Source organism: Siphateles boraxobius, unplaced genomic scaffold (genome assembly GCF_051911475.1).
Source record: "Siphateles boraxobius isolate OS27281-9 unplaced genomic scaffold, OSU_SipBor_1 7, whole genome shotgun sequence".
NCBI lineage: Eukaryota > Metazoa > Chordata > Actinopteri > Cypriniformes > Leuciscidae > Siphateles > Siphateles boraxobius.
In genome coordinates, this window is record NW_027509197.1 from 2,231,299 (window position 1) to 2,259,040 (window position 27,742).

General features: G+C 42.8%; 11 non-coding genes across 11 annotated transcripts; all 11 read left to right on the forward strand.

The window, feature by feature from the left end:
- Window positions 1-580: 580 nt before the first annotated feature.
- On the forward strand, window positions 581-665 carry trnas-uga (transfer RNA serine (anticodon UGA)). The gene has a single exon. It is a non-coding gene; the product is annotated as a tRNA-Ser (tRNA).
- Window positions 666-941: 276 nt separating this feature from the next.
- On the forward strand, window positions 942-1,023 carry trnas-uga (transfer RNA serine (anticodon UGA)). The gene has a single exon. It is a non-coding gene; the product is annotated as a tRNA-Ser (tRNA).
- A 1,087-nt stretch (window positions 1,024-2,110) lies between these two features.
- trnas-uga (transfer RNA serine (anticodon UGA)) lies at window positions 2,111-2,192 on the forward strand. The gene has a single exon. It is a non-coding gene; the product is annotated as a tRNA-Ser (tRNA).
- A 2,470-nt stretch (window positions 2,193-4,662) lies between these two features.
- On the forward strand, window positions 4,663-4,744 carry trnas-uga (transfer RNA serine (anticodon UGA)). The gene has a single exon. It is a non-coding gene; the product is annotated as a tRNA-Ser (tRNA).
- Window positions 4,745-9,009: 4,265 nt separating this feature from the next.
- On the forward strand, window positions 9,010-9,091 carry trnas-uga (transfer RNA serine (anticodon UGA)). Its single transcript has one exon. It is a non-coding gene; the product is annotated as a tRNA-Ser (tRNA).
- Window positions 9,092-9,508: 417 nt separating this feature from the next.
- On the forward strand, window positions 9,509-9,590 carry trnas-uga (transfer RNA serine (anticodon UGA)). The gene has a single exon. It is a non-coding gene; the product is annotated as a tRNA-Ser (tRNA).
- Window positions 9,591-10,207: 617 nt separating this feature from the next.
- trnas-uga (transfer RNA serine (anticodon UGA)) lies at window positions 10,208-10,289 on the forward strand. The gene has a single exon. It is a non-coding gene; the product is annotated as a tRNA-Ser (tRNA).
- Window positions 10,290-11,710: 1,421 nt separating this feature from the next.
- trnas-uga (transfer RNA serine (anticodon UGA)) lies at window positions 11,711-11,792 on the forward strand. Its single transcript has one exon. It is a non-coding gene; the product is annotated as a tRNA-Ser (tRNA).
- Window positions 11,793-15,975: 4,183 nt separating this feature from the next.
- Window positions 15,976-16,059, forward strand: trnas-uga (transfer RNA serine (anticodon UGA)). Its single transcript has one exon. It is a non-coding gene; the product is annotated as a tRNA-Ser (tRNA).
- Window positions 16,060-16,329: 270 nt separating this feature from the next.
- Window positions 16,330-16,411, forward strand: trnas-uga (transfer RNA serine (anticodon UGA)). Its single transcript has one exon. It is a non-coding gene; the product is annotated as a tRNA-Ser (tRNA).
- Window positions 16,412-17,484: 1,073 nt separating this feature from the next.
- On the forward strand, window positions 17,485-17,566 carry trnas-uga (transfer RNA serine (anticodon UGA)). Its single transcript has one exon. It is a non-coding gene; the product is annotated as a tRNA-Ser (tRNA).
- Window positions 17,567-27,742: the final 10,176 nt, after the last annotated feature.

Consider the following 27,742-nt stretch of genomic DNA (forward strand, 5'->3'; position numbering starts at 1 on the left):
GTAGTCTTTCAAATAATTGAGTTTACAAAAAAAGGAGGGGAAACATGATGGGAGAGTTATTTACATTTACATTTATACACTGTTAATACTGTTATAGCTTTAAAAGTAGCATGTGACATTTTGAGTTAATTATTTGAATATTGATTTGTTAACATCACAAAATATGTTTACTTACAGGAGCGTTTGCTTTAGATGCATTCATGTGCATAATTGCATAATCACAGGGTTACTACTGTAGGGATTTATATGGAAAAGAGTTCCTGTGTTAAAAATGACTACGTTACCCACAATGCATTGCATGTAGTACTTCCGGAATGCACTACGAGACTAGAGAACAAGCGAAGATGCAAGCGATATTGCCACGACATAGGTTCAAATCCCGCAAGAGACATGAAATTAAAGTGATGATAAACCTTGCAATAAGTGCAGAACTGTGTGTAAACAATGTTGAGAAGATAAGAAAGTAAATAAAAATTGATATATTGTACGTTTTGCTCCTTTTTTCTCCTCTTCTTTTTCTCCCTTTCCCCCCTCTTCCTCCCTCTTTTCTTCTCTCCCCCCCTCCCAAGCAGTCTCTTTGGCCCCTTCCTTGGCCGAGAGGTTAAGGCGATGGACTTGAAATCCATTGGGGTCTCCCCACGCAGGTTCGAACCCTGCAGACTACGTGGCTTCTAGTCTCTTTGCGAGAGGAATTGTGACATCCTTTGTACGAGCTGCTTTATTCTCTAACATGGAAAATTGGGCAACCCACATCTCTTTTCAAGCTTGAAGTGGGCAGGTTTTTGTGCATTTTCAACATTGACGTTGGTGAACTCCTTTTTGCCAACACAATATATTAGCTGAGTGGATCCTCTGCTGCTCACATCGACATTAATGGCTGGCCCCGGTGTTCTCTGCTGCTCACATCCAGAAAAGAAAATAGCATTTGACTCACTCATAGTGTAGTTGTGCCCGAGAGGTTAAGGCGATGGACTTGAAATCCATTGGGGTTTCCCCGCGCAGGCTCGAACCCTGCCAACTATGTGGCTCTTTGTCTGCTTGCGACAGGAATTGTGACATCCAAGATCTTTGTACGAGCTGCTTTTTTCTCTAACATGGAAAATTGGGCAACCCACATCTCTTTTCAAGCCTGAAGTGAGAAGGTATTTGTGTAGGTAAAGACGTAGTTGAACTCCTTTTTGCCAACACAATATGATAGCTGAGTGGATCCTCTGCTGCTCACATCGACATTAATGGCTGGCCCCGGTGTTCTCTGCTGCTCACATCCAGAAACGGAAATAGCATGTGACTCACTATCAAGAGTAGTTGTGGCCGAGAGGTTATGGCGATGGGCTCTAAATCCATTGGAGTTTCCCCGCGCAGGTTCAAACCCTGCCGACTATGTGGCTCTTTGTCTGCTTGTGACAGGAATTGTGACATCCAGGATCTTTGTATGAGCTGCTTTTTTTTTCTAACACAGAAATTGGGCTCATTTCAAGCCTGAAGTGAGCATTGTTTAAGGAGGATTTACACTTTAAGGTAAGTTTGGTTCAATTCCCTGTTTGGGTGAAAATCTGACAGTTTGTTGCATACATTCCCTAATCACTTGTTGTCCTCTTCCCAGCCTTTGAGGGAGGTGTTCATCCTCTGCTGCTCACATCCAAGTCAAGTCAAGTCAAGTCATCCTCATTTATATAGCACTTTTAACAATGTAGATTGTTTCAAAGCAGCTTTTTACAGAGATAAACATATAATTTAAGGTAACAGAGATTGGTTTGGTTTTATAGTGGTTCTTGAATAATCTTATTTCCAGCTAAAGTTAGTTTTGATTGATTCACTTCCGTCGAAATGATCATTTGTTATTAAATTAGGGGCCGCTAAGACGACACCGTTCTCTCTAAACAGACTTTAAACTCGACTCTAACATGGAAAATTGGGCAACCCACATCTCTTTTCAAGCTTGAAGTGAGAAGGTATTTGTGTAGGTGAAGACATAGTTGAACTCCTTTTTGCCAACACAATATATTAGCTGAGTGGATCCTCTGCTGCTCATATCAAAATAATGGTTTGCCCCGGTGTTCTCTGCTGCTCACATCCAGAAAAGAAAACAGCATGTGACTCACTATCAAGAGTAGTCGTGGCCGAGAGGTTAAGGCGATGGACTTGAAATCCATTGGGGTTTCCCCGCGCAGGTTCAAACCCTGCCGACTACGTGGCTCCTTGTCTCTTTGCGAGAGGAATTGTGACATCCTTTGTACGAGCTGCTTTATTCTCTAACACGGAAAATTGGGCAACCCACATCTCTTTTCAAGCTTGAAGTGAGCAGATTTTTGTGTAGGTGAAGACTTTGTTTAACTCCTTTTTTCCAACAAAATATATTAGCTGAGTGGATCCTCTGCTGCTCACATCAAAATAATGGTTGGCCCCGGTGTTCTCTGCTGCTCATATCCGGAAAAGAAAATAGCATGTGTAGGTAATGGACCAATCAGACACATACTAATTATTCATTATATACAAAGGTTTATGAAACTCCTCACACAGCCCAAATGAACAAACACAAGGGCAGAAACAGTGTCATGTTACAGGGCATGATAAGGAGATTTTACGACCTCCGAGGAATGTGGCCACATACTCAAGAGAGAGACTTTGAAACAGAAACCCTCTTTAAAACAGACTTTGCTGCATTAATCATAGACTAACTGATCTATAAATGAACATGCATACAACTGTGAAAGAAACAGTGTAAATGGTTTACTGTCTTGTGTACTATTAGGTATATATTATGGTATGTATCCTGGTATACAACCAACTAACGATCAATGTAACCTCACCTGTATCATGCCTCCTACCTAATTAATCCTCATTTAATGACTCACACTTTGATGTACATCACCTTCTTCTAGAATGCAGTTTGGATGTGTTATAGCTATTTGAGCATTAATGAAGGTATAATCATGCTAGGGACAAAGATACGTAAATCAACTAAGAGTCACTTTCCCTATCAGACATGTCCCCTTTCTGATTGGTCGAGTTCAACCCTTAGGGGAGGATCTTCTCCAGGCCTTATTAGAGACAGTCCACATGTGACCTCCCTCTCTTAGTTCTTTCATCCAACCTTAACACTGTTCTGGTGATACTGGGGAGCCCCCTCCCCCTCCACGGGGGCCCCAGGGCCCAGCAGGCCTCGATTCCAACCAGATATGAGCTCAGGCAGGAGAGAGATGACTCTCTCACAAAGAACCAAGGACAATCTCAAGAGTTTTGGAACAAAGACTCCAACCAACAACGACTCCAATCACCCATCCTTCCGACTTCCTCACTTCTCCTGGGTGCTCGGCGTGGCCTCAACAGAGTCCCAGGCCTTGCCCAAACCAGCCATGCGTTCCTGGAGAAAGAGAACGCTCAACCAACTTCCACTTGACACTGCAGGAACCATCAACGACTTCAATTTTCAACAACTTCAAGAATTGTTCCCATTACAAATGCAAGTATTCAATTCAATGAAATGTGAAAATGAAATTCTGATGGTTCTTCTCATAGACCCTCTTCCGGTTTCCAATTTCATCCTATCACTAACCTATTTATGTATTCATGTGTGTATGTTGTTTAGTTTATTTATATTCATATAAATATCTATATTTAGTTAATAAAACTTGTACATAATATGTATTTGGTTCTGTTTTGTTTGCAATACAAGTCACTTTACGATCACGGTTTTTGCTACTGGCTCAAAGTACTGTACAGGCGAAGAAATAATTATTCTTCGGTGGCCATGGAAGATACCCTTTTCTTAGAATAAATTAATAATCAAAAGAGTTCGTTGGAAGAACTGATTAATTGATTGTAATATTAATTCAGCCACATCAAGTTAATCCAATTAACTGACCCAAATATTTATAATTAATAATAACAAGATATTATTGATTATTAATATTTCCAAAAGGCTGAGTTCCTTACACATGTGACTCACTCACAGTGTAGTCGTGCCCGAGAGGTTAAGGCGATGCACATGATATCCATTGGGGTTTCCCCGTGCAGGTTCGGACCCTGCCGACTACGTGTCTCTTTGTCTGCTTGCGACATCCAAGATCTTTGTATGAGCTGCTTTTTCTCTAACATGGAAAATTGGGCAACCCACATCTCTTTTCAAGCCTGAAGTGAGAAGGTTTTTGTGTAGGTGAAGACGTAGTTGAACTCCTTTTTGCCAACACAATAACTTAGTTGAGTGGATCCTCTGCTGCTCACATCGACATTAATGCTTGGCCCCGGTGTTCTCTGCTGCTCACATCCAGAAAAGAAAATAGCATGTGACTCACTCACAGTGTAGTTGTGGCAGAGAGGTTAAGGCGATGGAGTCAAAATCCATTGGGGTTTCCCTGCACAGGGTCGAACCCTGCCAAGTACGTGGCTCTTTGTCTGCTTGCGACAGGAATTGTTACATCCAAGATCTTTGTACGAGCTGCTTTTTTCTCTAACATGAAACATTGGGCAACCCACACCTCTTTTCAAGCCTGAAGTGAGAAGGTATTTGTGTAGGTGAAGACGTAGTTGAACTCCTTTTTGCCAACACAATATGTTAGCTGAGTGGATCCTCTGCTGCTTACATCGACATTAATGGTTGGCCCCGGTGGTCTCTGCTGCTCACATCCAGAAACGGAAATAGCATGTGACTCACTATCAAGAGTAGTCGTGGCCGAGAGGTTAAGGCGATGGACTTGAAATCCATTGGGGTCTCCCGGCGCAGGTTCGAACCCTGCCGACTACGTGAAGCACTTTATTGTCATCGGGTCACGGCGAAGGTCCTTTGCCAGATCTGGAACCGGCAGGCTGCGGGAAAACCTTGGGATAAACAAAGACACAAAAATTAGCTTAGATGCCATTTTTCTTATGATGTAACGAGTACAACAGGATTTAACATCCACATTGATGGTTGTCCTCTGCTGCACACATCCAGAAAATAAAATAGCATGTGACTCACTCACAGTGTAGTCGTGGCCGAGAGGTTAAGGCGATGCACTTGATATCCATTGGGGTTTCCCCTTGCAGGTTCGGACCCTGCCGACTATGTGTCTCTTTGTCTGCTTGTGACATCCAAGATCTTTGTATGAGCTTCTTTTTCTCTAGCATGGAAAATTGGGCAACACACATCTCTTTTCAAGCCTGAAGTGAGAAGGTATTTGTGTAGGTGAAGACGTAGTTGAACTCCTTTTTGCCTTTTTGAATTGTGACATCCAGGATCTTTGTATGAGCTGCTTTTTTTTCTAAGACAGAAATTGGCCTCATTTCAAGCCTGAAGTAAGCATTGTTTAAGGAGGATTAACACTTTAAGGTAAGTTCTGTTCAAATCCCTGTTTGGGTGAAAATCTGACAGTTTGTTGCATACATTCCCTAATCACTTGTTGTCCTCTTCCCAGCCTTTGAGGGAGTTGTTCATCCTCTGCTGCTCACATCCAAGTCAAGTCAAGTCATCCCCATTTATATAGCGCTTTTGACAATGTAGATTGTTTCAAAGCAGCTTTTTACAGAGATAAACATATAATTTAAGGTAACAGAGATTGGTTTGGTTTCATAGTGGTTCTTGAATAATGTTATTTCAAGCTAAAGTTAGTTTAGATTGATTCACTTCGAAATGGTAATTTGTTAATAAATTAGGGGCCGCTAAGATGACACCGTTCTCTCTAAACAGACTTTAAACACGAACCTGTGATAAACCTCTTTGTCTGCTTGCGACAGGAAATGTGACATCCAAGATCTTTGTACGAGCTGCTTTTTTCTCTAACATGGAACATTGGGCAACCCACACCTTAACAGAATCTGGTATTTCAGATCACTTCCCTATTAGATTTGAGATCAGTGTTATACCACCCGCTAGTAAACCTGTCTCCTCAGCCTCTAGACGCCGCCTCATCACACCCTCTTTAGGTGTAGAGTTCGCTTCGGCGTTTATGGGCTCACAGTTTCATGCAATGAATGGTCTGGTCTCTCCTTTCTCCCCAGATAATGTTCTCTCTGCGTTTCATTCCACAAGCACTGAAATTTTAGACTCTATTGCCCCTTTTCGGACTAAATCTATTAAACCTAAGGTGGATCCCTGGTTAAATGTCACCACAAGGGCTCTTAGGAAACACTGTAGACAAGCCGAACGAAGGTGGAAGAAGGACAAACTATTTACATCACTAGGTTCCTAGCTGCATATCAGAGGGCTGTGAAGGTGGCGAAGATGCACTATCTTTCTTCGGTCATAACTAGCAGTTGTCATGAACCTAGAGTTTTATTTAATACCATTAACTCTGTGTTGAATCCATGTACCTCTGATCAGACAGAGGTTTCAATTAGTACATGTGAGAAATTTCTCAGTTATTTTACTGACAAGGTAGCATCTGTCAGGCAAAACTGCAGTGCTAATTTTAATGTGTTTGTTCCTACTGCTTCTGTGCTTCCTGCTGTTTTTGAGGATTTCAAGCCAGTTTCGTTTGCGCTGCTTTCTGAGATAGCGCAACACATGAAACCCACCTACTGTTCATTAGACATTGTCCCAGCCAGGATAGTGAAGGAAGTTTTTAATAGCGCCATTGGGTCGAGTTTACTCACTTTAATTAATTCTTGTCTTGGTCTAGGTTGTGTCCCAGCTGCATTTAAACATGCTGTGGTCAGGCCGCTACTTAAGAAGCCAAATCTTGACCCTTCAGTATTATCTAATTTTAGACCAGTTTCTCATCTGCCTTTTCTGTCAAAGGTTTTGGAAAAAGTTGTTTTTATACAGTTACAAGCCTTTATGCAGAAAAATTCTGTGCTTGAAAAATTTCAATCGGGTTTTAGATCACGTCACAGTACTGAGTCAGCACTGCTCAGAGTACATAATGACATTGCCTTGTCTGTGGATGCTGGGAATCCTGCTGTTTTAGTGCTTTTGGACCTCACAGCGGCGTTTGATACGGTGGACCACGCAGTCCTCCTGTCTCGCCTCGAGCATTGTGTGGGCATTCGAGGTTTGGCCCTTCAATGGTTTAGCTCCTACTTAGCAAATAGGAGCTTCTCAGTTATGATTGGTGAATGCTCCTCGCCAGCTGCTCCTCTTTCTTGTGGGGTACCCCAGGGTTCAATTCTTGGCCCAATCTTGTTTTCTTTATATATGTTGCCCTTGGGAAGTATTATAGGAAAGCACAATCTGTCCTTTCATTGTTATGCTGATGATTTGCAGATTTATTTGCCTTTAAAACCGAATGATAGTGTCGCACTTGACTCCCTACTTAGTTGTATTGATGATATTGAGTTGTGGTTGTCACAAAATTTTCTTAGTTTAAACAAAGCAAAAAATGAGTGTATCATCTTCGGTAACCCAAATGGTTCAGCGGTGAGTTTGGGGGCTCTGGCGCCATACCTTAGGCCAGCTGTCAGAAATCTGGAAGTTATTTTTGATTGCAACATGAAATTTGACAAGCAAATTAGCAATGTTGTCAAAATGAGTTTTTTCCAGCTTCGTCTTCTAGCTAAAGTTAGGCCTTTTCTTAACAAGCATGATCTAGAAAAGGTGATTCATGCTTTTATTAGTTTGAGGTTGGACTACTGTAATGCTCTTTATGTTTGCTGACAAGATAGGCTGAAAGGGCAGGAGTGGAGATGGATTTAAGATTTCTGAAGGAGATTGTGTGTTTGTTCTTGGTCAAGATAGGGAGATCAATGTTCATGGTGATTGCCATATGGTCAGAGATGTTAAGGTTAGAGCTGGAGAGGTGAGGTATGGTGAGACCAGTTGAAAACAGACCAGATCCAGGATGTGACCACGGCTGTGGGTAGGAAAGTTGACATGTTGAGTGAAGTTGAACAGTGTAGCAGTTCCAGGAATTCAGTGGCAAATTTACAGTTAGTGTCGATGTGAATGTTGAAATCTCCCAGAAGCAGAACAGAAAGTGAGATGGCAGATAACAGTTAAAAAGTCAGAAAACTCAGGTTTGTGTCAAATTTCAGTGATACAAAGGAAATACAGGTTATTGTCAGTTATGAATTCATTTAAAATTAGACTTTTATTGTTGAGTGAGCGGGTATTGAGCAAGGCCAGTTTCAGGTGATGTTGCTTTGTGATGGGTTGAGAAGACCGAGGAAGGGAGCGGAGATTAGATAGGCGCACGTGCCGTTTGTTGTGATGACGTAGTGTGGTAGTTGCAGTGCGCGAATTAGACCAGATGGATGGAATAGAGCTTGGGGTTGAAAAGTTGTAATTGAACATACGACCAGAGCCTCTGTGTGGAGGACGGCGACATAGTCCAGTTTCTCGGAAGAAGTTAATGCTGTCCAGACAGCGGTGGTTGTTGAGTGGGCGGAAGTCAGCAGCGAAGCAGAGCGGTGGCATGATTCAGGCGCGGTGCGCTAGTGCAGAGCTAGCGCTTGCTTGCACTCAGATGCCGGGCGTCACAGTTCCAGTCCGATTCCAGCAAGTTAGTATGTCCTTTTCCTCGCGATCAGAGTGTTGTTCATCTGGTCGAAGGTCGTAGTTGAATCGGGCTCTTGTTGCTTGCTCTGGTGTTTGCCTTACGTGAGATTTCCTGGACAGACTATCCGCTTCTTATTATTATTCATTCATGCATTAACCGTTGCGATTCCGTTGTGATTTCCAGTTCTGAGGTGTCTAAGAAGATAAAGTGAACTTGTAGTAATAAAATTATTACTTTTTAAAATTAGGATAAAACTCGAGAGATTAAGGCGATGGACTTGAAATCCATTGGGGTCTCCCCGCGCAGTTTTGAACCCTGCCAACTACGTGGCTCCTTGTCTCTTTGCGAGAGGAATTGTGACATCCTTTGTACGAGCTGCTTTATTCTCTAACATGGAAAACTGAGCAACCCACATCTCTTTTCAAGCTTGAAGTGAGCAGGTTTTTGTGTAGGTGAAGATGTTGTTGAACTCCTTTTTGCCAACACAATATATTAGCTGAGTGGATCCTCTGCTGCTCACATAAAAATAATGTTTGGCACCGTTGTTCTCTGCTGCTCACATCCAGAAAATAAAATAGCATGTGACTCACTATCAAGAGTAGTCGTGGCCGAGAGGTTAAGACGATGGACTTGAAATCCATTGTGGTCTCCCCGTGCAGGTTCGAACCCTGCCGACTACGTGGCTCCTTGTCTCTTTGCGAGAGGAATTGTGACATCCTTTGTACGAGCTGGTTTATTCTCTAACATGGAAAATTGGGCAACCCACAACTTTTCAAGCTTGAAGTGAGCAGGTTTTTGTGTAGGTGAAGACGTTGTTGCAATGCTTTATCTGTAGAGTGGTATAGGGATCCTCCATAGGGAGAGGCTAGTTGGCACTTCAGCACTGCATTGTCATCGGGTCCAGGCAAAGGTCCTTCATCAGATCTGGATCCGGCAGGCTGCGGGAAAACCTTGGGAGAAACAAAGACACTAAAATTAGCTTAGATGCCATTTTTCTTATGATGTAACGAGTACAACAGGATTTAACATCTACATTGATGGTTGTCCTCTGCTGCACACATCGAGAAAATAAAATAGCATTTGACTTACTATCAAGAGTAGTTGTGGCCGAGAGGTTAAGGCGATGGACTTGAAATCCATTGGGGTCTCTCCGCGCAGGTTCGAACCCTGCCGACTACGTGGGTCCTTGTCTCTTTGCGAGAGGAATTGTGACATCCTTTGTACGAGCTGCTTTATTCTCTAACATGGAAAATTGGGCAACCCACATCTCTTTTCTAGCTTGAAGTGAGCAGGTTTTTGTGTAGGTGAAGACATTTTTGAACTCCTTATTGCCAACACAATATATTAGCTGAGTGGATCCTCTGCTGCTCACATCAAAATAATGGTTGGCCCCGGTGTTCTCTGCTGCTCATATCCAGAAAAGAAAATAGCATGTGACTCACTCAGAGTGTAGTCGTGGCCGAGAGGTTAAGGCGATGCACTTGATATCCTTTGGGGTTTCCCCGTGCAGGTTCGGACCCTGCCGACTATGTGTCTCTTTGTCTGCTTGCGAAATCCAAGATCTTTGTACGAGCTGCTTTTTCTCTAACATGGAACATTGGGCAACCCACACCTCTTTTCAAGCCTGAAGTGAGAAGGTATTTGTGTAGGTGAAGACGTAGTTGAACTCCTTTTTGCCAACACAATATGTTAGCTGAGTGGATCCTCTGCTGCTTACATCGACATTAATGGTTGGCCCCGGTGGTCTCTGCTGCTCACATCCAGAAACGGAAATAGCATGTGACTCACTATCAAGAGTAGTCGTGGCCGAGAGGTTAAGGCGATGGACTTGAAATCCATTGGGGTCTCCCCGCGCAGGTTCGAACCCTGCCGACTACGTGGCTCCTTGTCTCTGTGCGAGAGGAATTGTGACATCCTTTGTACAAGCTGCTTTATTCTCTAACATGGAAAATTGGGCAACCCACATCTCTTTTCAAGATTGAAGTGAGAAGGTATTTTTGTAGGTGAAGACGTAGTTGAACTCCTTTTTGCCAACACAATATATTAGCTGAGTGGATCCTCTGCTGCTCACATCAAAATAATGGTTGGCCCCGGTGTTCTCTGCTGCTTATATCCAGAAAAGAAAATAGCATGTGACTCACTCACAGTGTAGTCGTGGCCGAGAGGTTAAGTCTATGCACATGATATCCATTGGGGTTTCCCCGTGCAGGTTCGGACCCTGCCGACTACATGTCTCTTTGTCTGCTTGTGACATCCAAGATCTTTGTATGAGCTGCTTTTTCTCTAACTTGGAAAATTGGGCAAACCACATCTCTTTTCAAGCATGAAGTGAGAAGATATTTGTGTAGGTAAAGACGTAGTTGAACTCCTTTTTGCCAACACAATATGTTAGCTGAGTGGATCCTCTGCTGCTTACATCGACATTAATGGTTGGCCCCGGTGTTCTCTGCTGCTCACATCCAGAAACGGAAATAGCATGTGCCTCACTATCAAGAGTAGTTGTGGCCGAGAGGTTATGGCGATGGGCTCTAAATCCATTGGGGTTTCCCCGCGCAGGTTCGAACCCTGCCGACTATGTGGCTCTTTGTCTGCTTGTGACAGGAATCATGACATCCAGGATCTTTTGTATGAGCTGCTTTTTTTTCTAACACAGAAATTGGGCTCATTTCAAGCCTGAAGTGAGCATTGTTTAAGGAGGATTAACACTTTAAGGTTAGTTCGGTTCAATTCCCTGTTTGGGTGAAAATCTGACAGTTTGTTGCATACATTCCCTAATCACTTGTTGTCCTCTTCCCAGCCTTTGAGGGAGGTGTTCATCCTCTGCTGCTCACATCCAAGTCAAGTCAAGTCATCCTCATTTATATAGCCTTTTTAAAAATGTAGATTGTTTCAAAGTAGCTTTTTACAGAGATAAACATATTATTTAAGGTAACAGAGATTGGTTTGGTTTTATAGTGGTTCTTGAATAATGTTATTTCCAGCTAAAGTTAGTTTTGATTGATTCACTTCCGTCGAAATGATCATTTGTTATTAAATTAGGGGCCGCTAAGACGACACCGTTCTCTCTAAACAGACTTTAAACACGACTCTAACATGGAAAATTTGGTAAACCACATCTCTTTTCAAGATTGAAGTGAGAAGGTATTTTTGTAGGTGAAGACGTAGTTGAACTCCTTTTTGCCAACACAATATATTAGCTGAGTGGATCCTCTGCTGCTCACATCAAAATAATGTTTGGCCCCGGTGTTCTCTGCTGCTCACATCACGTAAAGAAAATAGCATGTGAACCACTATCAAGAATAGTCGTGGCCGAGAGGTTAAGGCGATGGACTTGAAATCCTTTGGGGTCTCCCCACGCAGGTTCGAACCCTGCAGACTACGTGGCTTCTAGTCTTTTTGCGAGAGGAATTGTGACATCCTTTGTATGAGCTGCTTTATTCTCTAGCATGGAAAATTGGGCAACCCACATCTCTTTTCAAGCTTGAAGTGAGCAGGTTTTTGTGTAGGCGAAGACGTTGTTGAACTCCTTTTTGCCAACACAATATATTAGCTGAGTGGATCCTCTGTTGTTCGCATCAAAATAATGGTTGGCCCCGGTGTTCTCTGCTGCTCACATCCAGAAAAAAAAATAGCATGTGACTCACTCACAGTGTAGTTGTGGCAGAGAGGTTAAGGCGATGAACTCAAAATCCATTGGGGTTTCCCCGCACAGGGTCGAACCCTGCCAAGTACATGTCTCTTTGTCTGCTTGCGACAGGAATTGTTACATCCAAGATCTTTGTACGAGCTGCTTTTTTCTCTAACATGGAACATTGGGCAACCCACACCTCTTTTCAATTCTGAAGTGAGAAGGTATTTGTGTAGGTGAAGACGTAGTTGAACTCCTTTTTGCCAACACAATATGTTAGCTGAGTGGATCCTCTGCTGCTTACATCGACATTAATGGTTGGCCCCGGTGGTCTCTGCTGCTCACATCCAGAAACGGAAATAGCATGTGACTCACTATCAAGAGTAGTCGTGGCCGAGAGGTTAAGGCGATGGACTTTAAATCCATTGGGGTCTCCCCGCGCAGGTTCGAACCCTGCCGACTACGTGGCTCCTTGTCTCTGTGCGAGAGGAATTGTGACATCCTTTGTACAAGCTGCTTTATTCTCTAACATGGAAAATTGGGCAACCCACATCTCTTTTCAAGATTGAAGTGAGAAGGTATTTTTGTAGGTGAAGACGTAGTTGAACTCCTTTTTGCCAACACAATATATTAGCTGAGTGGATCCTCTGCTGCTCACATCAAAATAATGGTTGGCCCCGGTGTTCTCTGCTGCTCATATCCATAAAAGAAAATAGCATGTGACTCACTCACAGTGTAGTCGTGGCCGAGAGGTTAAGGCTATGCACATGATATCCATTGGGGTTTCCCCGTGCAGGTTCGGACCCTGCCGACTACATGTCTCTTTGTCTGCTTGTGACATCCAAGATCTTTGTATGAGCTGCTTTTTCTCTAACATGGAAAATTGGGCAAACCACATCTCTTTTCAAGCATGAAGTGAGAAGATATTTGTGTAGGTAAAGACGTAGTTGAACTCCTTTTTGCCAACACAATATGTTAGCTGAGTGGATCCTCTGCTGCTTACATCGACATTAATGGTTGGCCCCGGTGTTCTCTGCTGCTCACATCCAGAAACGGAAATAGCATGTGCCTCACTATCAAGAGTAGTTGTGGCCGAGAGGTTATGGCGATGGGCTCTAAATCCATTGGTGTTTCCCTGCGCAGGTTCAAACCCTGCCGACTATGTGGCCCTTTGTCTGCTTGCGACATCCAAGATCTTTGTATGAGCTGCTTTTTCTCTAACATGGAAAATTGGGCAACCCACATCTCTTTTCAAGCCTGAAGTGAGAAGGTATTTGTGTAGGTGAAGACGTAGTTGAACTCCTTTTTGCCAACACAATATGTTAGCTGAGTGGATCCTCTGCTGTTCACAATGAAATTAATGGTTGGCCCCGGTGTTCTCTGCTCCTCACATCCAGAGACGGAAATAGCATGTGACTCACTATCAAGAGTAGTTGTGGCCGAGAGGTTATGGCGATGGGCTCTAAATCCATTGGGGTTTCCCCGCGCAGGTTCAAACCCTGCCGACTATGTGGCTCTTTGTCTGCTTGTGACAGGAATTATGACATCCAGGATCTTTGTATGAGCTGCTTTTTTTTCTAACACAGAAATTGGGCTCATTTCAAGCCTGAAGTGAGCATTGTTTAAGGAGGATTTACATTTTAAGGTAAGTTCGGTTCAATTCCCTGTTTGGGTGAAAATCTGACAGTTTGTTGCATACATTCCCTAATCACTTGTTGTCCTCTTCCCAGCCTTTGAGGGAGGTGTTCATCCTCTGCTGCTCACATCCAAGTCAAGTCAAGTCAAGTCATCCTCATTTATATAGCGCTTTTAACAATGTAGATTGTTTCAAAGCAGCTTTTTACAGAGATAAACATATAATTTAAGGTAACAATTCAAATTTATTTGTATAGCGCTTTTCACAATACACATTGTCTCAAAGCAGCTTTACAGAAAGTGCATTTCGGAAATGTACATAGAAAAATACAGTCAGTTAATTATGTATTAATTTATGGCATAACATATCGCCGGCTTTGAGTCGTCTCTTCACAGGCGTCGAGTCGTCTCTTCACAGGCGTTGGGGCATCTGAAGTCTCCATGAGAGGCTGGATACAAACTGGAGCTGACTAACGCTATTTACCTCGGGAATAGCGTCCCGAGATAACAGCAGAAAGGCAGATGGGAAATAATTAGCATAGCTGATGTTCATAATGTTAATGCATTCGAACTGATTCAGCAGTAGTATTAAAGGTTAAGCATTAAGTGAATGCTTGGTTAAAGAGATGCGTCTTTAATCTAGTTTTAAACTGGGACCGCGAGTCTGAGTCTCGAACAATATCAGGAAGGCTATTCCAGAGTTTAGGAGCTAAATTACCCCTTTTCCACCAAAAAAGAACGGGTTCGGAACTGGTGCTGGTTCAAAGTTAGTTCGGAGTTGGTTCAACTTGCGAACCTTCTCAGAACCGGTTTGTTTTCCCACTGACTAGAGCGCCCAGCGAACGACGTCGTTACGTCACTGTGTACGTCGCCATACAGAAACGCTAGCAAGTACATTATTTTGGGATTATCTCTAACTTGTGTTCCATGAAGGCTTTAAAAACAATTGAAATAAGTAAGTCTTTTAATCTTTTCCTTTGATATGTAATCATTTCTGATTAGTTATGTACCTCTGTCTTGTGTCTTTTTTTCTTTCCGTTTATTTGTTCTATATTTTGACTGTTTTCTTCTTTGCTTACATAATGTTTTCAATAAAAAAATAAAATTTAAAAAAAGCTAGAAACGCTTGCGCCAACTTCAAGCATAATAATTACAATGGTGGACTACATCGTGTTTCTGCAAATGTTTCTCCTGGCTTTGCGGTCATAAAATATGTTTAGGACACATCTAAACCCGCCTCCAGCCCCGCCGTAAGCATGACACGGTGGTAAAAGAACGGTTCTCTGGTTCTAGTCCAGCAAAGAGTTGGTGCCGCTTTGGAACCAGTTTTCCTGGCCGAGAACCGGTTCTTTGGCTGTCGAAACACAAAGAACCGGTTCGCGAGTAGGCACCGGCTCCGAACCGGCTCTCAAAATGCTTTGGTGGAAAAGGGGTAAATGTGAGAACGCCCTCCCTCCTTTAGTGGACTTAGATATCCTGGGAATGACCAGAAGCCTCGAATTTAGTGATCTTAAAGAGCGCGATGGATTGTATGGCGATAGAAGGTCTGTTAAATACACAGGAGCTAAACCATTTAGGGCTTTATAGGTCAGTAGGAGTACTTTGTAATTGATACGTAACTTAATAGGTAACCAGTGTAGAGATGATAAAATAGGTGTTATATGATCATATTTTCTTGATCTAGTAAGAACTTTAGCGGCTGCATTTTGCACTAACTGTAGCTTGTTTATTGAGGATGCAGAACAACCAGCTAATAAAGCATTACAGTAATCTAGTCTTGAGGTCATGAGTGCATGAACTAACTTTTCTGCATCAGAAACAGATAGCATGTTACGTAGCTTAGCAATGTTTCTAAGGTGGATTTATATAGCGCTTTTAACAATGTAGATTGTTTCAAAGCAGCTTTTTACAGAGATAAACATATAATTTAAGGTAACAGAGATTGGTTTGTTTTTATAGTGGTTCTTGAATAATGTTATTTCCAGCTAAAGTTAGTTTTGATTGATTCACTTCCGTCGAAATGATCATTTGTTATTAAATTAGGGGCCGCTAAGACGACACAGTTCTCTCTAAACAGACTTTAAACACGACTCTAACATGGAAAATTTGGTAACCCACATCTCTTTTCAAGATTGAAGTGAGAAGGTATTTTTGTAGGTGAAGACGTAGTTGAACTCCTTTTTGCCAACACAATATATTAGCTGAGTGGATCCTCTGCTGCTCACATCAAAATAATGTTTGGCCCCGGTGTTCTCTGCTGCTCACATCCCGAAAAGAAAATAGCATGTGACTCACTATCAAGAATAGTCGTGGCCGAGAGGTTAAGGCGGTGGACTTGAAATCCATTGGGGTCTCCCCACGCAGGTTCGAACCCTGCAGACTTCGTGGCTTCTTGTCTCTTTGCAAGAGGAATTGTGACATCCTTTGTACGAGCTGCTTTATTCTCTAACATGGAAAATTGGGCAACCCACATCTCTTTTCAAGCTTGAAGTGGGCAGGTTTTTGTGTAGGTGAAGACGTTGTTGAACTCCTTTTTGCCAACACAATATATTAGCTGAGTGGATCCTCTGTTGCTCGCATCAAAATAATGGTTGGCCCCGGTGTTCTCTGCTGCTCACATCCAGAAAAGAAAATAGCATTTGACTCACTCATAGTGTAGTTGTGCCCGAGAGGTTAAGGAGATGGACTTGAAATCCATTGGGGTTTCCCCGCGCAGGCTCGAACCCTGCCAACTATGTGGCTCTTGTCTGCTTGCGACAGGAATTGTCACATCCAAGATCTTTGTAGGAGCTGCTTTTTTCTCTAACATGGAAAATTGGGCAAACCACATCTCTTTTCAAGCCTGAAGTGAGAAGGTATTTGTGTAGGTAAAGACGTAGTTGAACTCCTTTTTGCCAACACAATATGATAGCTGAGTGGATCCTCTGCTGCTCACATCGACATTAATGTTTGGCCCCGGTGTTCTCTGCTTCTCACATCCAGAAACGGAAATAGCATGTGACTCACTATCAAGAGTAGTTGTGGCCGAGAGGTTATGGCAATGGGCTCTAAATCCATTGGAGTTTCCCCGCGCAGGTTCAAACCCTGCCAACTATGTGGCTCTTTGTCTGCTTGTGACATCCAGGATCTTTGTATGAGCTGCTTTTTTTTCTAACACAGAAATTGGGCTAATTTCAAGCCTGAAGTGAACATTGTTTAAGGAGGATTTACACTTTAAGGTAAGTTTGGTTCAATTCCCTGTTTGGGTGAATATCTGACAGTTTGTTGCATACATTCCCTAATCACTTGTTGTTCTCTTCCCAGCCTTTGAAGGAGGTGTTCATCCGCTGCTGCTCACATCCAAGTCAAGTCAAGTCAAGTCATCCTCATTTATATAGCGCTTTTAACAATGTAGATTGTTTCAAAGCAGCTTTTTACAGAGATAAACATATAATTTAAGGTAACAGAGATTGGTCTGGTTTTATAGTGGTTCTTGAATAATCTTATTTCCAGCTAAAGTTAGTTTTGATTGATTCACTTCCGTCGAAATGATCATTTGTTATTAAATTAGGGGCCGCTAAGACGACACCGTTCTCTCTAAACAGACTTTAAACTCGACTCTAACATGGAAAATTGGGCAACCCACATCTCTTTTCAAGCTTGAAGTGAGAAGGTATTTGTGTAGGTGAAGACATAGTTGAACTCCTTTTTGCCAACACAATATATTAGCTGAGTGGATCCTCTGCTGCTCATATCAAAATAATGGTTGGCCCCGGTGTTCTCTGCTGCTCACATCCAGAAAAGAAAACAGCATGTGACTCACTATCAAGAGTAGTCGTGGCCGAGAGGTTAAGGCGATGGACTTGAAATCCATTGGGGTCTCCCCGTGCAGGTTCGAACCCTGCCGACTACGTGGCTCCTTGTCTCTTTGCGAGAGGAATTGTGACATCCTTTGAATGAGCTGCTTTATTCTCTAACACGGAAAATTGGGCAACCCACATCTCTTTTCAAGCTTGAAGTGAGCAGATTTTTGTGTAGGTGAAGACTTTGTTGAACTCCTTTTTTCCAACACAATATATTAGCTGAGTGGATCCTCGGCTGCTCACATCAAAATAATGGTTGGCCCCGGTGTTCTCTGCTGCTCATATCCGGAAAAGAAAATAGCATGTGACTCACTCACAGTGTAGTCGTGCCCGAGAGGTTAAGGCGATGCACATGATATCCTTTGGGGTTTCCCCTTGCAGGTTCGGACCCTGCCGACTATGTGTCTCTTTGTCTGCTTGCGACATCCAAGATCTTTGTATGAGCTGCTTTTTCTCTAACATGGAAAATTGGGCAACCCACATCTCTTTTCAAGCCTGAAGTGAGAAGGTTTTTGTGTAGGTAAAGACGTAGTTGAACTCCTTTTTGACAACACAATATGTTAGCTGAGTGGATCCTCTGCTGTTCACAACGAAATTAATGGTTGGCCCCGGTGTTCTCTGCTCCTCACATCCAGAAACGGAAATAGCATGTGACTCACTATCAAGAGTAGTTGTGGCCGAGAGGTTAAGGCGATGCACTTGATATCCATTGGGGTTTCCCCGTGCAGGTTCGGACCCTGCCGACTACGTGTCTCTTTGTCTGCTTGCGACATCAAATATCTTTGTATGAGCTGCTTTTTCTCTAACATGGAAAATTGGGCAACCCACATCTCTTTTCAAGCCTGAATTTGCTGACAAGAGAGGCTGAAAGGGCAGGAGTGGAGATGGATTTAAGATTTCTGAAGGAGATTGTGCGTTTGTTCTTGGTCAAGATAGGGAGATCAATGTTCATGGTGATTGCCATATGGTCAGAGATGTTAAGGTTAGAGCTGGAGAGGTGAGGTATGGTGAGACCAGTCGAAAACAGACCAGATCCAGGATGTGACCACGGCTGTGGGTAGGAAAGTTGACATGTTGAGTGAAGTTGAACAGTGTAGCAGTTCCAGGAATTCAGTGGCAAATTTACAGTTAGTGTCGATGTGAATGTTGAAATCTCCCAGAAGCAGAACAGAAAGTGAGATGGCAGATAACAGTTAAAAAGTCAGAAAACTCAGAGAGAAAGGAGAGTTTCAGGTGATGTTGCTTTGTGATGGGTTGAGAAGACCGAGGAAGGGAGCGGAGATTAGATAGGCGCACGTGCCGTTTGTTGTGATGACGTTGTAAGGACTGGGCTAAGTGGGTGAATCTGAATAACTAAATACATCCTGCTAAAGACCAAAAATCTCTGAATGTAAATTAACCCAAACACACACACACACACACACACACACACATTCCCCCACCAGTGAAGACCACACTCAGGACAGAGCGTGGTGTCCGATTACAAGATATTTTATGACTGAGCGGAATGTCCCAAAGGAAGTGGATTCCAAAGCGAAAAGAAAATTATTTTCTTTAAAAGACATTTAACCAGATATATTCAATGTGTTTTTATGTGTGTCCATTTGCCCATGTCACATTGGAATGACTATGATTTTATCGTAGCTTAAAGTGAATTATAAATACCTTCATTATGCATTTTAAATATAACTGTCTATTCCCATAACTTGTACACATAGTTCTGGACACCTCCAGAATGCTTTCGGTGTGATCAATCAGAATACGTACAGTAATATCCAGTAAAATATAGTTTACTATGTTTTCCATCTTTGGAGTGAAAAGAGACCAAAACTAACATCACTGGTGTTCTTAGATAACAGCGTTTACGACCTAAAGGAATTTTCACAGAACTGTGGCTCTCTCTGACTTCTAACCAAGGAGGAGAAATGAATCCTGTATTCATATATATATATATATATATATATATATATATATATATATATATATATATATATATGCTATTATATATCCACTTGAGAATTGTATGAACAATGTATCTAAGTTCCCTATTTCAGGGGTTCTCAAACATTTTGGAGCCAGGGACCCCTTACGGGGGAAAAATATTTCCAAGGACCCCCTCATATTTATAACAGTGACTGAGCCCAAAGTTAATGTGGGAGCGCTTAATGAAATGTTTTGACACAAATAGTCTTCACCCAGGGTCGTATGCAGGGTTTTCTAAATAGTGTACTGAGGTGCCAAAAGTGATCTTGCTAGGGGGTCCATAATTTCATCCTGGACACAGTATGCTTCTCTTGACCTGTAGCTGGGAGAGCGGGGAACAAAGTAATGCTTTTTGACTTTCTCAGTTTGTGTAAATTCACTTGGGGTTCAGAGTATTTATTTTTTCCCACATTAATTTCACACGTGTCTAGATCTTGTTTAGCCTACATCTTATCTCACACTTTATGACCGAATAACTGAAGCGTCATGCGGAAATGCGCATTTTGACATTGACGAGCGCTGGTAGTCTGCTGAAACCGCTCAGATGAGAAGGTCAGTTTATCATCGCGATGTTTAATATCCTTGCAGCGCCAAATTAGAGTTTATATTAGGCAATTATTTCAAAACTTTCATTATATAATAGGCTACACATTAAAAAAATTACAGAGGTCCAGACCTGCACGTATCAGCATCTTCACATGTGGAGAAATGAGATTGGAACAACAGCAAGTCGACGGTATAATGATTGACCGTCACTGCCTTCATAGTGCACAACAGACAAATTCAATTAAGCAGAACTTTTTATAAGTTCGGTGAGTATTTTATTTTGATAATGAATAGGTTTTGATGTAAAATTAGCAGTGCTAGAATTGACATAGCCTATTGTGCGCGCACGCGAGACGCCGGCGCGAACACTTGGATTGTTTCCTATGCAGTGGAAACAAAGGAATACTCTTATTTATGGTCATACAGATAAGAGTACATCATTCAAAACGGCAAAATGTCAATTTTTTATTTGTGTGTACATTAAAAATGACTACAAAATGTCATGCCTTTTAAAAATAAAAAAAACAACAGGATGCCGGTTCTGCCGTCTCTGTCTCCTTCTGGCGCGCGTGCCCAAAAAACTACCAAAACACAGCGAATACTTGACGCACAGGCATAAGAAATATAGATAGATTATCTATCTATAGAAACCTTTAAAAGCATACTTTTTTATTATTTGACATTAAATGCATTAGGCCGATAAGTCACTTTGGAATAAATAGCAAGTTTTCAGATGATAAAGAAAACATGACTTATAGTCATGGAAAAACGGTAGGCTGTTATAAATTATTTCGCGGACCCCCTGGCTATCGTTCACGGACCCCCAGGGGTCCGCGGACCCCACTTTGAGAACCACTGCCCTATTTCATGAGTTGCTTTTTTGTGGTTTGGTCTATGTTTCTCGACAACTCTAATGCGATAATGTTTTAAACTTTGCCAACTAATGTTTAACCAAATCCATTTGTGGCAAGTGTGGTCTCGATAAACTCCAATCTTCATTTCCCATTTGTTAATTGACATTACATTTTGCTAAACTTTGTGACACATTAGTATTATAAGAATTGTGAAGATTCTTCTCTTAAACACCCAATGAAACTAGAGATTTAAATGCATGGTTATACCACAAAGGGTCATAAAATCTCCCTCCAAAGGGACAGCTCCTGATTGGACCCTCTTCCAAAGAAGGCGGAAACGTCAGGTCTTCAAAAGGACTGAATACCAGTTTATCGCGCTCTTACTTCGCCTGTCCTTGTGTCATAATGTAACGTCTCGCCTCCGGGCGAGCTCTTCGCCTTTCTCTTATTTGTTTCTAGTCTAGTTTGTGTTTTTCAGTCTTAGATAAGTCTCCGTGTTTAATTCCAATCGACGTGTGAAAAGAACACCGCATGACATGTCTCTTCAGCAAATCCATCTACAAGGGACCTTTAAACGAGCGCGCGCTCGTTTTGAAGGAGAAACACGCGCACGTGACCACGTGGCGAGAGACGCACACACGCTTCTTCACCAGCCATGCAAAGATGTGACGTTAACCACGCGTGATTTCCCCGTAGAGATCTTTATTTCTTTTCTTTGTTAGTCAAAGTTTTGTTTTCCGTAGTCGACTCTGTTCACTTTCACAAAGTGAAACGAACTTAGCCGAACTATTTTCCTTTGGTAATGTTACCCCAAAGACTTGGAAACTCCGTTCAACACGCGCGCCAAGCAGCACCCAGTGACGCTTCCTAAAGGACTCTGCTCACACACGCGCAGAAATGCCGCGACACAGAGAGACCCAGAAACTTAAGTATATCTCTTTATAGAGCTTCTAAGAAGCATTAAGATGATGTTTTCGTGTTGTTACAGACAGGGGACTGTCAGGGTAAATGTTGCCAATGCTCTCTCTCTCTCTCTCTCTCTCTCTCCCTCTTCCCCTCTCACACGTGTTTCCATTGTCCACACTCTATGCATTTCTCGTTCATCGATGCCTTATCGTGTTTTGTTGTTTATTATGTTTGTAAATACATATATCCCATGTAACCGTAGTAAATACATAAGTAGTTCTGCCTTATTAAATTCATTATATTCATTTGATTGATGTACTGCCTTTTTGCTCATTTTCAAGTCCCTTAAATGTCAAAAGATCTTATAGCAACAAGCTTACAAATTAAAGATACTTTAAAGAGTATGTGTTTATAGGGCAGGAAACCCAATTCTTGTGGCCACAGAATTGCTTTTCCTGAAATCCTATAAAGTAAGATGATATTGTGGATTCCCACAAATATTAGTCTGACAATTGAGCTAATTAATTTAGCCTGTTTTGTAAGACGTGGTCCGTCTAGTTAATTGCAATCAACTTGTGGTTAAGTGCAAGGATACACAGACATGCATGCAGGTAAAATGACATATCATCCCTTATCGGGAGTTTTATTAACATGTAAGACTGATCTAATCCAAACATGTATGAATAATTATTAATTACCAATTATTAATTATGATATGCAAATTCCCCACGGATTAGATCCGCCCCAGAGTCTTTACATAATTGGTGGAGAATGCGGGCACATTTTAAACTTGTTTTTGAGCAATTCAGTTTCAATCGTTGTCTATATTGTGATTTAATATTGTACGCGCGCCTCGAGTGAGGGAACTCAACGCAAACTCACTGGCTGACTGATTAAAGGCACAAAGCCGAATCCATTTCAGCACATTAACAGCTGCAAAATAATGTCTAACATTCCTTTTGCCATTTGTTAATAACTAAAAGTAAAACTACAGTTTCATACTATTAAATTTGTCCAACAAAAGACGAAGAAACCTCTTTTGAATTGTGACATTTTAATGTTAAACTCCCCTGTCCGAACGAGATTCTTCTGTCACGGTGAAGACTAGATTTAGTGAAACGATGCTCTTTCACTATTCTAAAGAAAGGCCTGATATTATAATCATTAGATTAACGATGAACTCCTGGTTAAACATTGACGTAGCTACTCAATTGTAAAAAACCTAAAGCATATTTAATCATAAGTGCTATTTGATAATATGTCATGGGAGTCGAAAAACAGACGAATATTTCCTGTTGTATTTTGCACGACGCAGCGAAGCAATCCCGCCAGACGTGTTTGTTAAAATATAGCACCAAAAAAAATCCAAAACCTAAAAAAATTTTTAATCATAAGTGCTATTTGATGGTGCTAAATGTTATTTGGATCCGAACGACAGACGTATAATTCCTGTTGTCCACATTAGTGTGTGGAAGCGAAGAAATCCTTCCGTGCACATGTGTGTCGAATAGAAAAAACCCGCCGAGGTTTAAAATTCATAAGCGAACACGTGTGAATCATAGCGCTAATTGTTGTATGTGGGAATCGAAAAACCGATGCCTAATTCCTGTTGTCCCTATGTGTGTGTGTGTAGAAAGAAATTCCTGCCACGCCGTTTTGTGAAATATAGCCGAAAAAAAAAAAAAAAAAACGCTGAGATTTTATTTTGGATAAGTGTGATCTTACAGAAAACAAAGCGTCTGCACGCTCAAATTTGAATCACACATGGAAGCAGGCTGGTTGTTATTCCGCTGACAAATGCTAGGCCTAAGTGCTTGACAGTTCTCGAATTACGCACCGCCCCCTGACTTTACCCTCCATGAGCGAAATAGCGCCATCTCGTGGACACTAGTAACGAGGTCGTCCTTTCCTAAACAATCTCTCTCATCACAATTTCAGATTTTTCCAGTGAATTTCTGAAATTGTGCTTCTAACTTTCAATGCATGTGCAAGTTCCAGTTTTACTGACATGATTTCACTCCTGACTGTGTACACTTATTTTGAATTTGGTTCAAACCACAGTTGAATTAAAAATTTAAAAGTAAGTAGTAGCAGTTTCAGATGACCACTTAGGAGGAATGCGCCCCTTGTGGCCTCGCCCCTCTACGTCAGCTCATCACTTAGTTCCTAACATCATTCTTTTCTGAAGTGGCTTTCTCCCAGTTGGTTTTATTTTGGTTATTATCATTGATACCTCACCGTAGTCGTGATCATCATCAAATATAATGCCAACCTTTAATTTCCTACACTTATTCAAATTTGGTCTGAAACAAACAAATTTCAAGATCAATTTGAATTCAGTCTCCTTTCCTGTTGGGAATGGTTTTATGGCTTTATTTCTATATTTCCTTTTTCAAATTATTTTTTATAATTTTGATTTGATACGTTACGTTATGTATTTGATACGTTATGACAACTGTATCCTTACTATTCTAGAAGTTACTTAACATCTATGCATACACTTGATTTGAATTGTATTTAAACCAGTTTGAATGCAATTTAAATCAAGTTCTCTGTCAGCCAGGTTGACCACTAAGAGGAAGTGGCCCAAGACCACTAAGAGGAAGTGGCCCAAACCCTTTGTGGCCCAAACGCGCCACTACAGCTTGCTTCCTCCTGTGCTCTTCCTGCTGCACTTAATCTCTTCTCTGAATGGAGGCTAGGTTGTTCTGATAATTAACATTGTCATAATTCCCTTTTTGTTTGAACCATAATTTTAGTAAAGCCGTTGCCTTTGATGATTTTTCTACAAAAAAATAGACACTCAATTTGATTTAGATAGAGAGAGCTTTAATTCACGTTGAGGTTCACTTGTCCTTCATCCTGTTTTGTGTTTGTAGGTAGAAATTTCTCTCGTGCTGTGGTGATTTGACAGTCATCTCTGCTTGGGGTCCAGCAAGCTGGTTCGTCTGACCTGCGTCACCAGCGCTGACTGAGCACGAGTCTCGGACTTTCCTGTATTTCTCCGTTGGTGCGGCCCGCAACACGACATCACCAATTTGGCACTGCCGGTTGTGTTCAAGGCCGAGTTGGGTGAGGGCACAGATCGGTACAGATATGCGGAAGGGCCCGGGACACTGCTGTCAAGTGTTTGGGGACGACAGAAAGACCAACCACAATGCTGACTCCAACCCGAATGACCTCAGTTCACCCCAGGGAAACTAGAAAAGGTATTAAATCCATCACTTAGTATTGGCCACAGAATCTAGAGATTCCCCCGGTCATTGAAGTGTCTGGCTCCCTCCTACTCTCCTAGCCACAAACCGCAGGCTTAGGCCTCCTCTTCCCCTGTAACACTTCCTGTGTACTATTAACGCCATTTCATTACAGACCTTTCCATCTTGGATGGTTGCATGTTACTTCAAACTTTGCTATCTTGCCATTGCTCTTTTCTGTTGTGCTCTGTTCCTTTCAGTTCACCTAGAGACAGAACCTATCTGAGACAACAAGGAACGCTGAATAATAGTTTGACAACCAAGCCGTTAGCATCAACAGGTGACCCCTAAGCTACCGCCCCGTTAAAAATCTTTATTCAGGCCCAAGCTGACCTACCCAAATTGTCCCACCAAATGATTTAACTGTCGGCATCAGTTAACCAAAATTTTCATACGCAGCATAGCCCGTATTATAGCTTGTTAAACGTAGAACGAACCTGCATACAGATACAGATACAGATAGCTTTATTAATCCCCAAGGGGCAATTCAGTTCCATTGGTCTCTCTGTGTGTGTGTTGTGTTCCTCTCGCCCACAGTGAAGCCAGTATGTTCCGGTCCTACAGTCCCACAACCCGTTGGGACAACCTGGAGACATGGCTGAGATTCATGACACCTCCATTCCTGACCAAGGTCGCCAGTGACTCATAGCCCCGAGCCAAGAGCATCGCAGACGTGGACAGGCTGATGGCGCACAAACCAAGCCAAAGCTCCCACGACAAAGACCGGTCAGACACGTCAACCTCACTTGCCAGCTCATCGCACAAGCACGTCTCTACGAAAGGAGCCGCATCGCCCTGGAGCACGAAGTTGCAACGCTAAGGATGCAAGCCGAGGATGACAACGACCCCGAGCTACAGAAGGAAGTTGAAAGACTTCAAACTGCCCTATCTGATCTTCATCTGCACATAGACCAAAGAGTGCAGTCAGAGAAAAGAACCAGAGAGGAACTCAACGAGAAACTCCGACAAAAGTGAAGCCCCTTGCAAAGAGCAGAGACTGAACTTAAAGAGACTCGAAAGCCACGGCCTGCGAAAGAAACTCGCAAGAGGCCCGTGCTACCATCCACAAGCTCGTTCAGCAGAGACAAGATCTCGAACACGAACTTGACACCGTTCACACAGAGTTGAAACCCTCTTATAGACTGCAGAAGGACCGGGAAGGGGAAACGCACACCACAAAGTTTCCCTGACCAGCCAGTCCGCACCTTTCAGCAAAGAACCCAGAGCTGTACAAGGGGGTGAAAGCCCACTGTTCAAAACATCACCAGCCAGCCCACAAGAACCCCCGTCAGCAGCGAGGGGGGAAGAGCCTTTCCAGGAGAGCCCCGGCCACTAACCACGGCATGGCTCCCAAAAGACTTAACAAGCTGGCCAGAAACATCCCTATGTTCACTCCGAACCTTGCAGGAGGCAACAACGTGCACGGCACCCGCATGACATTGACTTTTACTTACAAACTGTTACCAACGTCACCGCGTGGGACAGATTGTACCTGCTCAGAATCACTAAAGAATTATCTGATCCAGAATCAGACCAAAGACTAATCACAGCCATGGACCTCAATCAGTCCGGCATGGAGGATGATTTCAACTTCAGAACTTTGTCTCTCCGTAATCTGCACCCCACAGTGAGTCATCATCTAGACATCCTGGCCTGACCACATAGCATGACTACTCAACAGCTAAAAGAAGCTTACACAAAGCAAAAGACTGTGTCCGAAAAGACTTTGAAAAATCCCACAATCTACTCTGTCTCTGAGCCCTACTCAGAGCTGCCTCTAGAGGGCGCCCCACAACACCATAGCCCTGTTTACAGAGAGTCAAGACCATTCCAGGCCAACAGAGGGCAGTACTACTGCGATGGTGCTCGTCCAAGACACCAGAGCGAGGGCTTTGACAGATTCTGGGACCTGCAACAACCACCCGACCACCCAAAAGGTGGAGCCACATGGGAAACCGACCAATGGCCCAGAAAGAGCCGAGCCCCATCGACCAGACCATCAAGCCCAGACAGCCCAGAGTGGAACCCCTCTTGACATGCCACTGGTAAGCACAAGTCTGAACCCACATCAGAAAAAAAAAACAGTGCTGCCACATCTGAGACATCTGAGACCCATAAGTCGCTGAAAGAGCTTCTTCACAAAAGACTTTCCAAGGGAGACAAGAGGGACGAGACAGACATCCTATGTCTAAGCGTAAGACCTGAACCAGGCAACCAGAACACTGCTCGTCAGCCTCAGAGCACAGAGCTAACTGTCACATCACAAAATGACAGCATCACCCAGCCACCACAGCTGACAGCTGCCCAGCCTGAGCAAGACGGCACAAGTTCCCATGTTTTGGCTACCTGCCTCCGCAGCAAACCACATGAGACCGGCCCTAACCGCCCATCGATCACCACACCAGCCCCTACGCTAAGACTCCTGGGGAACCTGATCGAAAAGGGGGGTGGCCCGGAAACTCTACCTAGCCATCACTTTGGAAAATGAGGTGAGCCTGGAAGCCCTGGTAGACACCGCCTCAGACCTCACTTTAATGTCAGCTCAGCCCTTTGAAAGACTCGGCACTAAAGCTAAGAGCAAAGATCAAACTCTTATACCCCAAACGTGACAGCTGAACGTGCAGTCGTACAGCCAGACTCCGAGGTCACAGAGTTCCCAGGAACTCCAGCAGCCATCCATGGG